This window comes from Varanus komodoensis, unplaced genomic scaffold (genome assembly GCF_004798865.1).
Source record: "Varanus komodoensis strain SLA01 unplaced genomic scaffold, ASM479886v1 scaffold18_1, whole genome shotgun sequence".
NCBI classification, from domain to species: domain Eukaryota; kingdom Metazoa; phylum Chordata; class Lepidosauria; order Squamata; family Varanidae; genus Varanus; species Varanus komodoensis.
In genome coordinates, this window is record NW_025335548.1 from 5,401,286 (window position 1) to 5,413,841 (window position 12,556).

The window sequence follows — 12,556 nt, forward strand, 5'->3', positions numbered from 1 at the left end:
CACAAGTACAGCCTCTGGCTCTAAAGTTGATTGGCACTTATTCTTTGCCTCTCTCCATAGTAGGTTCAGGTGAGCTACTTGATCTATTTCTTTTTGGCCATGCCGTTCTTCCCCAGCCTGATCCCCTCCAGATGTGTTGGACTGAAACTTTCATCACCCAATGGCTATGTATCATTTGGAGGTACTATGGCCGATGTATTTGAGGCAGAGATGGAGTGGGTGGGTTGAGGATAAAGGAGAAATACTCTTCCCATTGATTGTTGTTTTAGCAATTATGATACCTTTTCAGCTTGAGACTTAAAACTTGCATAAGCACAGAAGCTCTTAAGTTGGAGAATGCCAGCATTTACTGATAGAAAGGTTGCATAGAAAAAGAAAGCAAACCAAACCATAGGGAGTTGTTAAACTTCTTCAGGAAAGGATCTGTCTTTGTGGCTATTCTATAACGCTCTGTGGACACTGATGGTGTCTCCTCCTCCTCCTCCTCCTCCCTCTTCCACCTTTTCCTTGCATAACTTCGCAGAAGTTCATAGACTGCAATTTAATATGGCACTGTTCAAATCTGCTAGAACACAGTACGCAACATATGAATGGCCAGCATCAGAGGTAGCCATGGTTGGATATCTGCCAAGGGTGATATTCAGTTGAGTCCTACTGGCGAGAACCCCCTGGAGCTGCTGTATTCCTTGATCCCAGCAACCTGCTTGTTCACCTGCCTCTCTGTACTAAGCAGTGGGCATGACAGTGATATTTGCTTCTGCTCCTTCTCACCAACTTGCTCCTTCCAAACTAGCAAGGGATACCAATGATGAAAAGGGGTATCAGGAGCTGACCGTTGTAGTCAGAAGTTAGGGTCACTGCAAGAGGGGTACCAAGCCCCCCCAAAACCTGGATCCAGCACTGTACATAAACAAACATGCCATCAATGCGCTTTAAAAAGCATGGAGTTTAACAAGTATATAGTTGTAAGCATATGGCACTGTTTTTCTCCTTACATAGAATATGTCATATTTTATAAAATATGTTTAGTTCAGCATGATGTTTTTCATGATCTAATTGTATGTGGTTATAAGATTCAGTAGCACCAGGGGTTATTTCAGTGTGGCACTATCATCGTTCATTACAAAGTTACATGATCACTTTAAACATTGCTAAAACATTACTTAAAATTCAGTCACAGAAAGTAATGAAATCTTCAGAATGTCATGCAACTACCTTAATTCTTTTTAGGTTGCATTTTTGTTGAAAAGTCCGTTAATATTCATTTAAACAATCACTCAAAACAGTCAAAGTTAACATAAATGTTTGCACGGTATGTACTTGTGTATGGAACCACAAGTATAGTGGTAACTAGACCAGAAAAATAGCATGATTAATCTATTTATATTCTTTGTGGTTTTCCAAAAATGTTATTTACAAATAGAATTAACATGGATGACAGTTGTTTAGATTTTACTTTGTCTCCGGTAACAGCAGATTTGCAAACAAAGCTAATATCTTTAAGGCATTTGCAGAGTTGGAAGTGCATGACTCAGTGGCTGACTTTTGATCTACAGTGAGTAGCTTCATAATAAGACAGCTATTTATTTGACTCTAATGGAAGAAAACATCACGGAAAGGAAACAGCTGATGCCACATTTATAAGAGGTTATTTACAGTGTGGGGAGATGGGACTTTAATAGATGTTAAATACCGTCATAAAGACCTCCACTTGCATTGTAAGCGCACCACTTAGTTTTTTTGTCCTCAGACAAAACAGAGGAAATAGATGGATCTATTAAAAGACATATGATTCAAGTACAGCTTCATATTAGCAGCAAAACTACAGCTCTGGTGGTAAGCACCAACTTCTCATGGGGAGGGTTCCAAGTTCAGTCCCTTTCTACATGCACAAAGAAGGTTCTAGGTAGAATCCCAACCCTCTCCAGGTAAGGTTGGAAAAATTCCAGCCTGAAACTCTGGAAAGCTGCTGCTGGTCAGGGTCTACCATACTGGGCTAGCTGGACCCATGGTCTGACACAAGATAAGGCCCTTTCCAAGGTTTCATTTTCTGAGGTTTTCCATCCTTGGAAGACATTGGAGCCTGGAACAAAACAATTCCAATGACATTCCACATGGTGGCAGTAAAAACATAATAAAATCACATAAACAGCTGACAGGCCTTGAATGGTTCCCTGAATCTGCTGAGTCAAGTTGCATCAAAGACAACTGGTTGACTCACTGTGCTTGATAAGGGTAGAAATCTGTACTCATAATGAAAATGAAATGAGAAGGCTGACCTGCCAGTTAAATGGGTGTGACTGCAACATATGCAACAATGGGTGTGAGAGACGTGCCGGGACGGAGTGGGGCACAGGGAGGGGCCCTGCGGGCCACAAAGCGCCGGCGGTGACCAGGCCGGCCCCCGGGAGGAAACCAGTGCGCCAAACAGCCCCACCTCCATCCGCGCCGCCTGGAGCCCGCGCCGCCCGGACCTCGCTGCCCGCTGCTGCCGCTGCCCCGCTGCAGAGGCCAGGACCACCGGCCCAGGACCCTGCTCTGGCCTGCTTCCCCGGCGCGTGTGAGAGACGTGCTGGGACGGGGTGGGGCACGGGGAGGGGCCCTGCAGGCCACAAAGCGCCAGCGGTGACCGGGGCTGGCGGCCGAAGGGCGACGGCCTAAGGGCGGTCGCCATTTGGGAGCCGTTCGGGGGCCGAGTGGGGGGCTGGGCTGGTCAGGGGCTTTGGCTGTGGTTTGGTTTTATCTGTGGGCTAGCGGTGGATTACGGTAGGATGTTTTTAATGGTTTTAATTGTTGGATTTAGATTGCTTTTAATTGGTGCATCTCGTGCTTTACTATGATGTCACCTGGGGAGCGCGGGGGCGCTGCCATTGGGGTGGTGATGGGCAATGGACGTTATGGCATTGGGGGGGTCTAATGGGTCAGTATAGAAGAAGGAGGGACAGATGGTTAACACCTGTCCCTCTTTCTGGTTATTCCCCCAGCCAGCGGGTTCCAGGTAGACTTGTCAACTGCCCCCCGGGCCTGTTGGTGCTGCTGCTTAATGCCAGGTTGGTCCAAAATAAGGCAACACTCATCCATGATTTGATCATGGATGAGAGGGCCGACCTGGCTTGCATCACAGAGACCTGGGCGGGTGAGGGGGGGATGTTTCCCTCTCACAACTGTGCCCACCCGGGGACTTGGTCCAGCACCGACCACGCCTGGAGGGGAGGGGAGGGGGGGGTCGCTCCGGTTTATCGAGCTTCTATTTCCCTTATAGGGCTTCCTGTCCTCTTGAGGCCAGGGCTGTAGTGCCTCCACTTGGTGTTGGGTGACCAAGACAGACTGGGGATTCTGCTGGTGTACCGTGCACCCTTCTGCCCAACAGACTCCCTGCCTGAGCTGATGGAGATTGTCTCAGACCTGGTGTTGAGGACCCCCAGGATGTTGGTCCTGGGGGACTTCAATCTCCATGCCGAGACGGTTCTAACCGGGGCGGCTCAGGACTTCATGGCCTCCATGACGGCCATGGGGCTGTCTCAACACGTCATTGGCCCGACCCATGAATGTGGACACACTCTGGACCTGGTTTTCTTGACGGGGCAGGAAGAGGGTGATCTGAGGGTGAGGAATTTAAGTTTGACGCCCTTGTCATGGTCAGATCACTTCCTCATAAGGTTTGAGCTCGAGAGCAGCCTTTCCCTCTGTAAGGGTGTGGACCCGATTGTATTGGTCCGCCCCCAGAGCCGGATGGATCCTGATGGATTCCTGGAAGCTCTGGGGGATTTTCCGGTTGACAAGGCTGGTGATCCTGTCGATGCCCTGGTTGAACTGTGGAATGAGGAGATGACCAGAGCTATTGACACAATCGCTCCTAAGCGTCCTTTCCCACCTGGCAAAGCCCGTTCATCTCCTTGGTATACAACTGAATTGCGGGCGATGAAGCAGGTTGGAAGACGTCTAGAGCGTAGGTGGAGGAGATCACGGGGTGATTCTGACCGAACACACTTAAGAGCCCACTATCGGGCCTATGCTGTGGTGGTGAGGATGGCAAAGAAGAAATTCTTCTCCGTTTCCATTGCCTCCTCACAATGCCGTCCGGCGGAGCTCTTTCGGATGGTGCAGGGGCTGGTACATCCGGGCCCAAAGAAAGATCTTGTGCCACCCTTGAAGGCCCGCTGTGACGACTTTGCCAAGCATTTCAGGGAGAAAATCGCTCAGATTCGCCACGAGCTTGACTACTATTGAACCAGATTCTACTGGGGAGATGCCATCAATGCTGTCGAGTCCACAATTAATGGATGAATTTCAGTTGTTGCGGCCTGATGATGTGGACAAGGTGCTTGGACAAGTATGCCCTACCACTTGCTAACTAGACTCATGCCCATCTTGGCTACTTAAGAAAGCCAAGGACAGGATTGGGACCTGGATCCTGGGGGTGGTCAACACCTCTTTAAGAGACGGCTGGGTACCTGCCCCTTTAAAGGAGGCAGTAGTCTGGCCAGTCCTAAAGAAGGCATCCCTGGATCCAGAGGTGGCCGCCAATTATAGACCGGTGGCCAACATCCCGTTCCTGGGCAAGGTGCTAGAGCAGGTGGTGGCGGGACAACTCCAAGCACTCTTGGATGAAACTGATTATCTGGACCCATTTCAGTCCGGCTTCAGACCCAGGTACGGCACTGAATCTGCCTTGGTCGCCCTGTACGATGACCTGTGCAGGGAGAGAGACGGGGGAGTGCGTCCCTGTTGGTTCTCCTGGACCTCTCAGCGGCTTTCGATACCATTGACCATGGTATCCTTCTGAATAGGCTAGCGGGATAGGGAGTTGGAGGCACCACGTGGTGGTGGTTCTGCTCCTATCTCAACGGCCGATTTCAGAAGGTGGTGCTGGGGGACTATGGCTCTGCGCCATGGCAGTTATTCCATGGAGTTCTGCAGGGGTCCATTTTGTCCCCTTTGCTGTTTAACGTCTACATGAAACCGCTGGGAGAGGTCATCAGGAGGTGTGGGCTGTGGAATCATCAGTACGCTGATGATACCCAGCTCTACCTCTCGTTTTCCACCAATCCAGGTGAGGCAGTGGCTGTGCTGAACCGGTGCCTGGCCTGGCCGAGGTAATGGGCTGGATGAGGGCCAATGAACTGAAGCTCAATCCAGACAAGATGGAGGTCCTGTTGGTTGGTGGCTCGGGCCTCGGGATGGGGGACTTGGGCCTTGTCCTAAATGGAGTTGCACTCCCTCTGAGGGACAGGGTTCGCAGCTTAGGAGTGCACCTCGACCCTGAGCTGTCTCTGGAAGCCCAGGTGACGGCGGTGGCGAGGAGCGCCTTCCTTCAGCTTCGGCTGATCCATCAGCTGCGTCCCTTCCTAGAGAATGACTGCCTGGCAACAGTGACACACGCACTGCTAACTTCCCGATTAGAATTCTGTAACGCAGTCTACGTGGGGCTACCCTTGAAGATGGTCTGGATACTTCAGTTGGTGCAGAATAGAGCTGCCAGGTTGCTGATGGGGACTGGGCGTTGTTCTCATATAACCCCAGTTCTCTGTTAGCTCCACTGGCTCCCGATTGAAGTCCGGGCCCAATTCAAGGTGTTGGTTATGACCTATAAAGCCCTCAACGGCTTGGGACCTGGATACTTAAAGGAACGCTTGCTCCCATATATGCCCTCCCACCCCTGAGATCTGCGGGAGAGGCCCTTCTCCGGGAACCCTCCGTGAAGGATATTAGGAGGGTGAGTACTCAGAGGAGGGCTTTCTCTGCGGTGGTGCCCCATCTATGGAATGTGCTCCCCAGAGAGGTCCGCCTGGCGCCGTCGTTATTTGTTTTTCGGCGCCAGGCTAAGACCTTTTTATTTAAAACTTATTTTAATTGTTAAATTATTTGTATTTATAGGATTTTAAATTTTTAGCCGAGATGCACCGGAGGGTTTTTAAATAAATTTTTATTGTTATATTGTTATTTATTTATGTATTTTGTTTCTGTTGTGAGCCGCCCCGAGGCTTCATTGTGATGGGGGCGGCATAAAAATGTTTTAAATGAATGAATGAATGAATGAATGAATGAATGAATATGGGGTTGCTAGCAGGTTACCAGGTCAGCCCTTCACCAGAAATGTGTTCCTGTAGACTCTCCCTCTGTTCTGTTTTATTATGTGTTCATTATTATGTGTGAGGACTAACGCTCTGCTTGGGACAGTAGGTGAGGGAAAGGGGTTGACAAAGATCTGAAAGGGGAAATCCTGCCGTGGCATCCTCCCCAATGGCCTCAGGGCACCTGGAGGCATCTGAGGATAGATCCATAAACCCAGCACACTGAAACACAATTGCCTGCCATGCAATGGCAGAGTTTATTTGGTTTCCCTTAGTTTATTTGGTTTACCTAAACCTGAACAATCACCGTGATTGCTTTGAGTGACTGAGCCAAGGGTAATTCCCAAGTCATTACCCTTTGGACACGCAGCAATAAACATCATTCTTGTAAATAGATGGAGAAATAATTGCTGATAAAATGATCATTCCACATTCAGGACCAAGACTCTGGACCTGGAAAAATACTTGCTTCAAGTATCTTCTGTTGCCAAATGCAACGTATTGGCATTTCCCCCCATTCTGTGTGCTGTTGAAAGTTTGAAAATCTTTTGAAGAGAAATGAATTCTGAATTAAGGTTTGCATCAGATGAATCAGCCTTCCTTAAACATCCACGGTAAGCTAATGATTAGGGGAACATGCCCAGTTCCTTTTCTTTAAACAGATGGAGTCCCCTAAGTTACAGGATAATCTTGATACAAAATGGCCTCTTCTTCCTCGGCCTCATATCTTGAAGCTGCTTTGCCAGTGCTGTTTCAGGTTTTGGAGGCCCTTGAATAAGTCCTGGGGCCCTCTTGCTTTGCGTCAACCTTCTTGTCACTGGCGGCCTCTTTCTCATCATTGCTACCACCTGCAGGCTTGGCAGGAGGCCCGCCAATGAGCAAGCAGTGAGTTGCATCAGCTCCACTAACAGCTACTACTGTTGTCTGGGCCAGAATGAGAGATGGGTGAACAAACAGGCTGCTGTGGCAGAAAGGAGGGGTTGATCCAGGGGGTGCCCGTCAGTGGGGCCCCTGTTTGGTGTGGGCTTTTGGCAGGTACCTGACCAGCTCAACCTTGGATGGTGGTCCTGTGCTTCACTAACCCAACATGGCGTAGTGGTTAGAACGCTGGCCTGGGATTGGGAGATCTGGCCCTACTGCCTCCACCACCGGGAAGCTCACCAAAGACTTTTGGCTCTGAGTCAGAGGGTTACTCAAGATAAAATGGAGAAAAGGGTTATGTAAGCTGCCTTGGGTTCCTTGCAGGCAAAAAGGCAGAATGCAAATATAATACTCTAAGTAAACTGTGAATTAGTACCGTCACATGTACTAGTATTAGTGCTAATGTGTGTGACTCTGTTATTAATCCTCCTTGTCCCTCTCGGTGTAATTCATTTTACTTTGTACACCATTTTGGCAGCCATTGTGTGTTATCTGTCCGACCTTTCTTACTTATTAAGACTGCCTGCAGGTGTTGGTAATGTATCATCACTATGCACTTGTGAACTGGGTTTATGGTGGGGTTTCTCCTAATATGGGCCTCATGCCCTTCATACAGTGCAATAGGGCGTTGGTGACAGAAGATGACACGTATCACTTTAGAGGATGAACAAGTGAATGAACCCTTCATGTGTGTGACATGGCCTGAAACCACCAAGATCAGGTCAAAAGGCAAAATATATTCAGAGATTTATCAGAGACAAGCAGGGACTGTCCATCACTCTGTAGTTAATCCCAGTTGGAGGAATAATTCCACCTGGATACAAAGCAGCTTGGAAGTGGCTGGCTGGCTGAGCACTTGCTTGTGTTATTTGTAACCCTTAGGCCTTCTGTCCGAGGCATTTATTGCATGCCTGGGATCCCTTACTTACAGAAATTAGTGAGTCCTTTACACTATACCCTCCTCGCAGGGCCTTTCCTGCATGTCCCAGCCATTTAGCAGCTTATTTCAAGTAAGGATAATTTTCCTGGATGATGCCATTATTTGCTATGGAAGCCTTGTGCAATATAGGAACATTTAGAAAGGTGGAGAGGAAAACTGGAAAAAACTTCATGAAAAGGGCGTTTCCTCCTTGTGAAACTAAAACAAAAGCCATGGTAAGGAACCAGGTTAAATACCTCATTTGGCAAAGTCCTTATTCCCATGAGTATTTCCACATTTGAATGTTATTTCTAACAGTTCTTTAAGTGAAATGTTGGCCAGTAGCCAGAACGGTGTATAAGTAGCGCAATGTGACCATCATGTGTTCCCCGAACTGGGTGTGACTTGCCAACGACTGAAGAAATTTGCTACAGCGTGAGAAGCAATTCAGTTCTCTTTCCACCGCTTAGAAATGAGCAATGGAACGTGTCCATCCCTGTGTGCTCCGCTCTTCCCCGCCTAGCTTCTCAAGTACTCTAGAGCTAGGAAAGGTTGTGTGAAGCTTGCCTTTCAGCTGCTGTTCCAGTGACGACACAAAATTCAAGTCATGACACAGAGACAACCAAGTACGCGTTGTGCTCATCAGCGTTCAAGAGAAATCAGTCGAAATATCTCGGATTCGTGATCAGGATGGGTGGCCAGGTCAGGCAAGGCCGGCTACCTCCTGAGGACCCGCGAGCCAATTTACTTCACCCTTTGCCATTGCAACCTGCTTGCTCATTGGCGATCAAATGATGAGAACAAGGAAGAGCAGCAGCAGCCGGTGACGATGGCAATGGGAGGGGAGTTTTATCGCTGTGGGAAGCCCATTGAGAGCATCTTGCCCAAGAGCCATAACAAGCCAGGAGTTGGCATCGTGCATAACCAAGAGTGGGCATCTTGCATAACCAAGCAGGATGAATGTCACAACAGTGTGTGTCTGTGTGGAGGGGGGAAGCATTTTATTATGTAGCTGGGATAGTTGACTAACAGAGATCTATTGTCTATGGTAACCACCTTAAAATGTTTCAACAGAGGGTAGGGCTGCCACTATTTTTGTTTAAATGACCCTGCTTCTGTGCACAGCAAGACAGGCGGACGTGTGGAAACTGAAGGCTCCCAGCCTTCTTGTCAAGAAAACTTCACGGGCTAAATTTTGCTATGCCAGACTGCACAGAAGGCACAGAAGCAGGACACATAAATCCCCCGATTATCTTAACCAGCAAGAGCCCTGAAAGGCACGTACAAATGTAAATGGCATGTAGTAGCTGAATGTGGAATGTGTGGGCTGTCAATCCACACTGGCTCTATTTTTATAGAAACTTGTTAGCTCTTGTTCAGCCCTTTTGATTAGATTGCAAAACTCTTTACAAGGAAAGGTGACTGAAAGCACAGTGCTATGGCCACTCAGACTGTTGAGGCTGACACAGGAAACTTTGGAACCTGAGAGAAAAATATTCTGAGGTTGGAGTGCCCTCCTCCTTCCTTCACTGCCACATATAGCTGGGAAGTCACGAGTGTGGCTTGGAGCTGGTGCTTGGGAGACATTCTAGGGTGTGGGGAAGGCAGGAGTGAATTCTGTCTAGACACAAAGAAATAGGCCATCTAAATGTTTGAGAGGTCAAGGGAATCATGGAGGCAAACATTGCTTCCATGCTCCTTCTGCCCTCCATTAGATACCTATAAACCTCCATATCCAGAGGAGGATGGGCAACCACAGTGGATGGTGCCCTAAGATTTCCAGTGTCTCTTGCTTTCCCATTACAGATGGGGAAATTATGGTCAGGTGACTTAGAAACATGTGAAGCTTTCTCATCCTGAATCAGACCATTCATCCAGCTAAGCCTGATGATCTTGACTGGCAGTGTTTCTCCAGAAATTCAGGCAGGATTTTTCTTGCCCTACCTGGAAATGCCAAGAGTTGAACTCAAAAACTTCCGCATGCAAAGCAAGTGCTTTAACGGTGGCTCCTCCCCAGCTTTGCGTAGGACCACACAGAATGTGGCAGAATCCTGCATCCCTCCAGTTAGCTCACGTCTTTCTGAGCCCACATGTCCACCTGCACTGATTTCCAAAGGGACAGCAATGTTAATCTGATTGCAGCAGAAACAGCCAAGATTTGGAGTGCTTTAAAGGCTATCCCTAGACAGATGGCTTGCTGGGGCATACTGAGAATCATGGGATTTTTCCTCCCTGTGTTATCATGTATAGGATTGCAGCCTAAGTCCTAAAAGTGCTGCACCATCTACAATTGTATCTCTATTGGCTTTCCCATTTTGTTTTTCAGCTGCCATTTCAAAATCTAAAGGAGGCTGCAAACCCTGAGAAACCTCGCATACCCTGATGCATTATTCAATTATTACCCTATCAGTCTTACATAACTATTAATAGTCCTAGAATCACTGCTGCCTTTGCAGTGAATAAGGTCATGTTACATGTCATGACGCTATGAGAAAGTGGCTATTAATCAAGGAGCCCAAGCACGGCTTGGATGCTACGGGAGGTGTTGATGGACTGGATGCCAATATTACACTGTAATGGTTGGAGCAAAACATTGGCCTGCACGTTCTTCTCCAGCCCCAAACAAGTTCCCTGACAGAAAGCAGAAATATTGGGCTGCTCTGAGTTTCCTCATGTTTCATATTTACATAAGGAACAGTTCATGGAGAAAAAGATGGGAGTAGATGTGGTAAAAGAGCGCTCTTTGGTGCTCCAAACACATTGGAGGGCTGACTTTGGTTTTGATAGTCCGTATTCCTGCTATGTTTCATTCTACTGTCAACAAAACCAGGCTTTCTTGGGTTTTTTTTTTCATTTTTAGCAAGCACCTTCAGAACAATCTCCTCATGGTTCCCCCTTTGGGTATTTTTGAATCTACTTCACTCAAAGGCCTCTTGAATTTGATAACTCAGATCAAGACAAAAATATCTGAAAATGGACAGCTGTCACAGTTGTCTAAAAAGGAGCTAAGGTCTTTGCATCACAGCTTCTTTTGAAATGTATTGCAAAGCAGCACCTCAGTTCAGAAGGCATTCATGTTGGTAACATTTAATACCAAAAGCCTGTGGTAAAATATATATTTGCTCTGACTGTGCTTGTCGAGCATGCCAAGAAGTTCAACATATCTGGAGAGCCCCAGGCTGGGGAAGGTAGCAGTACAGTGTAGGAGTTCCAGTGATGGAGGACTGGAGAGGAGGGACAACCTGGTGTCTTCCTGGCATGCTAGGGATTTAAGCTATAGACAGACTTTAGAACGTATGCCAAATAATGAGGAGTCTTGTGGCATTTTAGAGATGAGCACATTTATTGTGTATACAGTGACTGTTGGGCAGCGTAGTCTTGAACGCCATAAAAGGGGGGAAATTACTAGCTATAAGAGGTTCTACTCACCATTATTAGCTACTTCTTCAATACTGAATGCCAATGTCACCTTTTGGGGATTGTTCATTTTAGAAGTGAAATGACACAGGTATTATAAAAAGGGTAAATATGTACTTGGATTGCAGGCTGACATGAGTCCAGCAGCCCTTGAAAACCTGTGTTAGATTTGCCAAACGTGTTGGCTCACACTCCATCCTAATATTAGTCTGGATGTTTACATGGCCCAGTTTCATGGATTGTTCTATGATTAAATATTGGCTAACAATTAGCTGGGTAGAAAAGCTGATTGCAAGAATCCATGGCAGTGTTCACTATCTTCCCATTCCTTATGAAAAGAGTTTTATTTTCCTGTGACGTTCTGAGATGTTTCCAGATGGGACTTTCACAGTACGGTCACCTTGCCTTCTTCATGCGTGCTTACTGGAGGTGGGGGTGGGATCCAGGTATGTCTTCTACCTCTGAGAGTGTTTTTCTAACCACTTGTGCCTTTATCTTGATGCAGAAAATCCATTGAGGAGGAGTAGAGAGAATAAATGTACATTGTCTTGTACATTGTCCAGAAGCTTTCCATCTGAAAACATCCATAAAGGATACTCTTGAACTAAGCCTCCTAAATCTGAATTAACTTAAACATCTCTTTACTGAATTAGCCTAAACTTCTCTTTACTCATTTACCACTTTAACATCCATTTAGGGGACCTGTATGATCCCATAATCTTGGTGTTTCTTATTTATTACTTATATCCCACCTTTCCTGGCACAGAACCTAGGATGGGCTTCTCTGTTGTTAGAGAGTAATGCTGATGTGAATGATTCACGCACTTCATGTTGACATCTTACTATCATATGGAGAGACACTTATGTGAAATAACCTATATAGTGATTTCAGCTCTTTTTGTATTTGTCTAGTAGGCTTTTGGCTTTAGTGAAAAGCCCAACAAATTTCATTGTAAGCCACCCTGAGCCGTTCATCGGAAAGGATGGGATTAAAATGTTTTAAATAAATAAATAAACATGAAATTTCAAGCATCAACGTGCCAGAGTAAATGCTTGCAAAGTGACATCTGCTGAGATAGACTTGTTACCCAGGATAGGTTTTCGTGTTTTATGAACTCTCCAAGGTGCCATTGTGTGAGGGCAACAAGGTCAACAAGGTACCCTGGCAACCCATGGGGTGTTGCAGGTGCTATCGGACCACACGGAGTTGTCATATTGCCCAATC

General features: G+C 46.9%; 1 non-coding gene across 1 annotated transcript; it reads left to right on the forward strand.

The window, feature by feature from the left end:
* The first annotated feature begins 12,211 nt into the window (after positions 1-12,211).
* LOC123021896 lies at positions 12,212-12,272 on the forward strand. Its single transcript, XR_006414420.1, has one exon. It is a non-coding gene; the product is annotated as a U7 small nuclear RNA (small nuclear RNA).
* Positions 12,273-12,556: the final 284 nt, after the last annotated feature.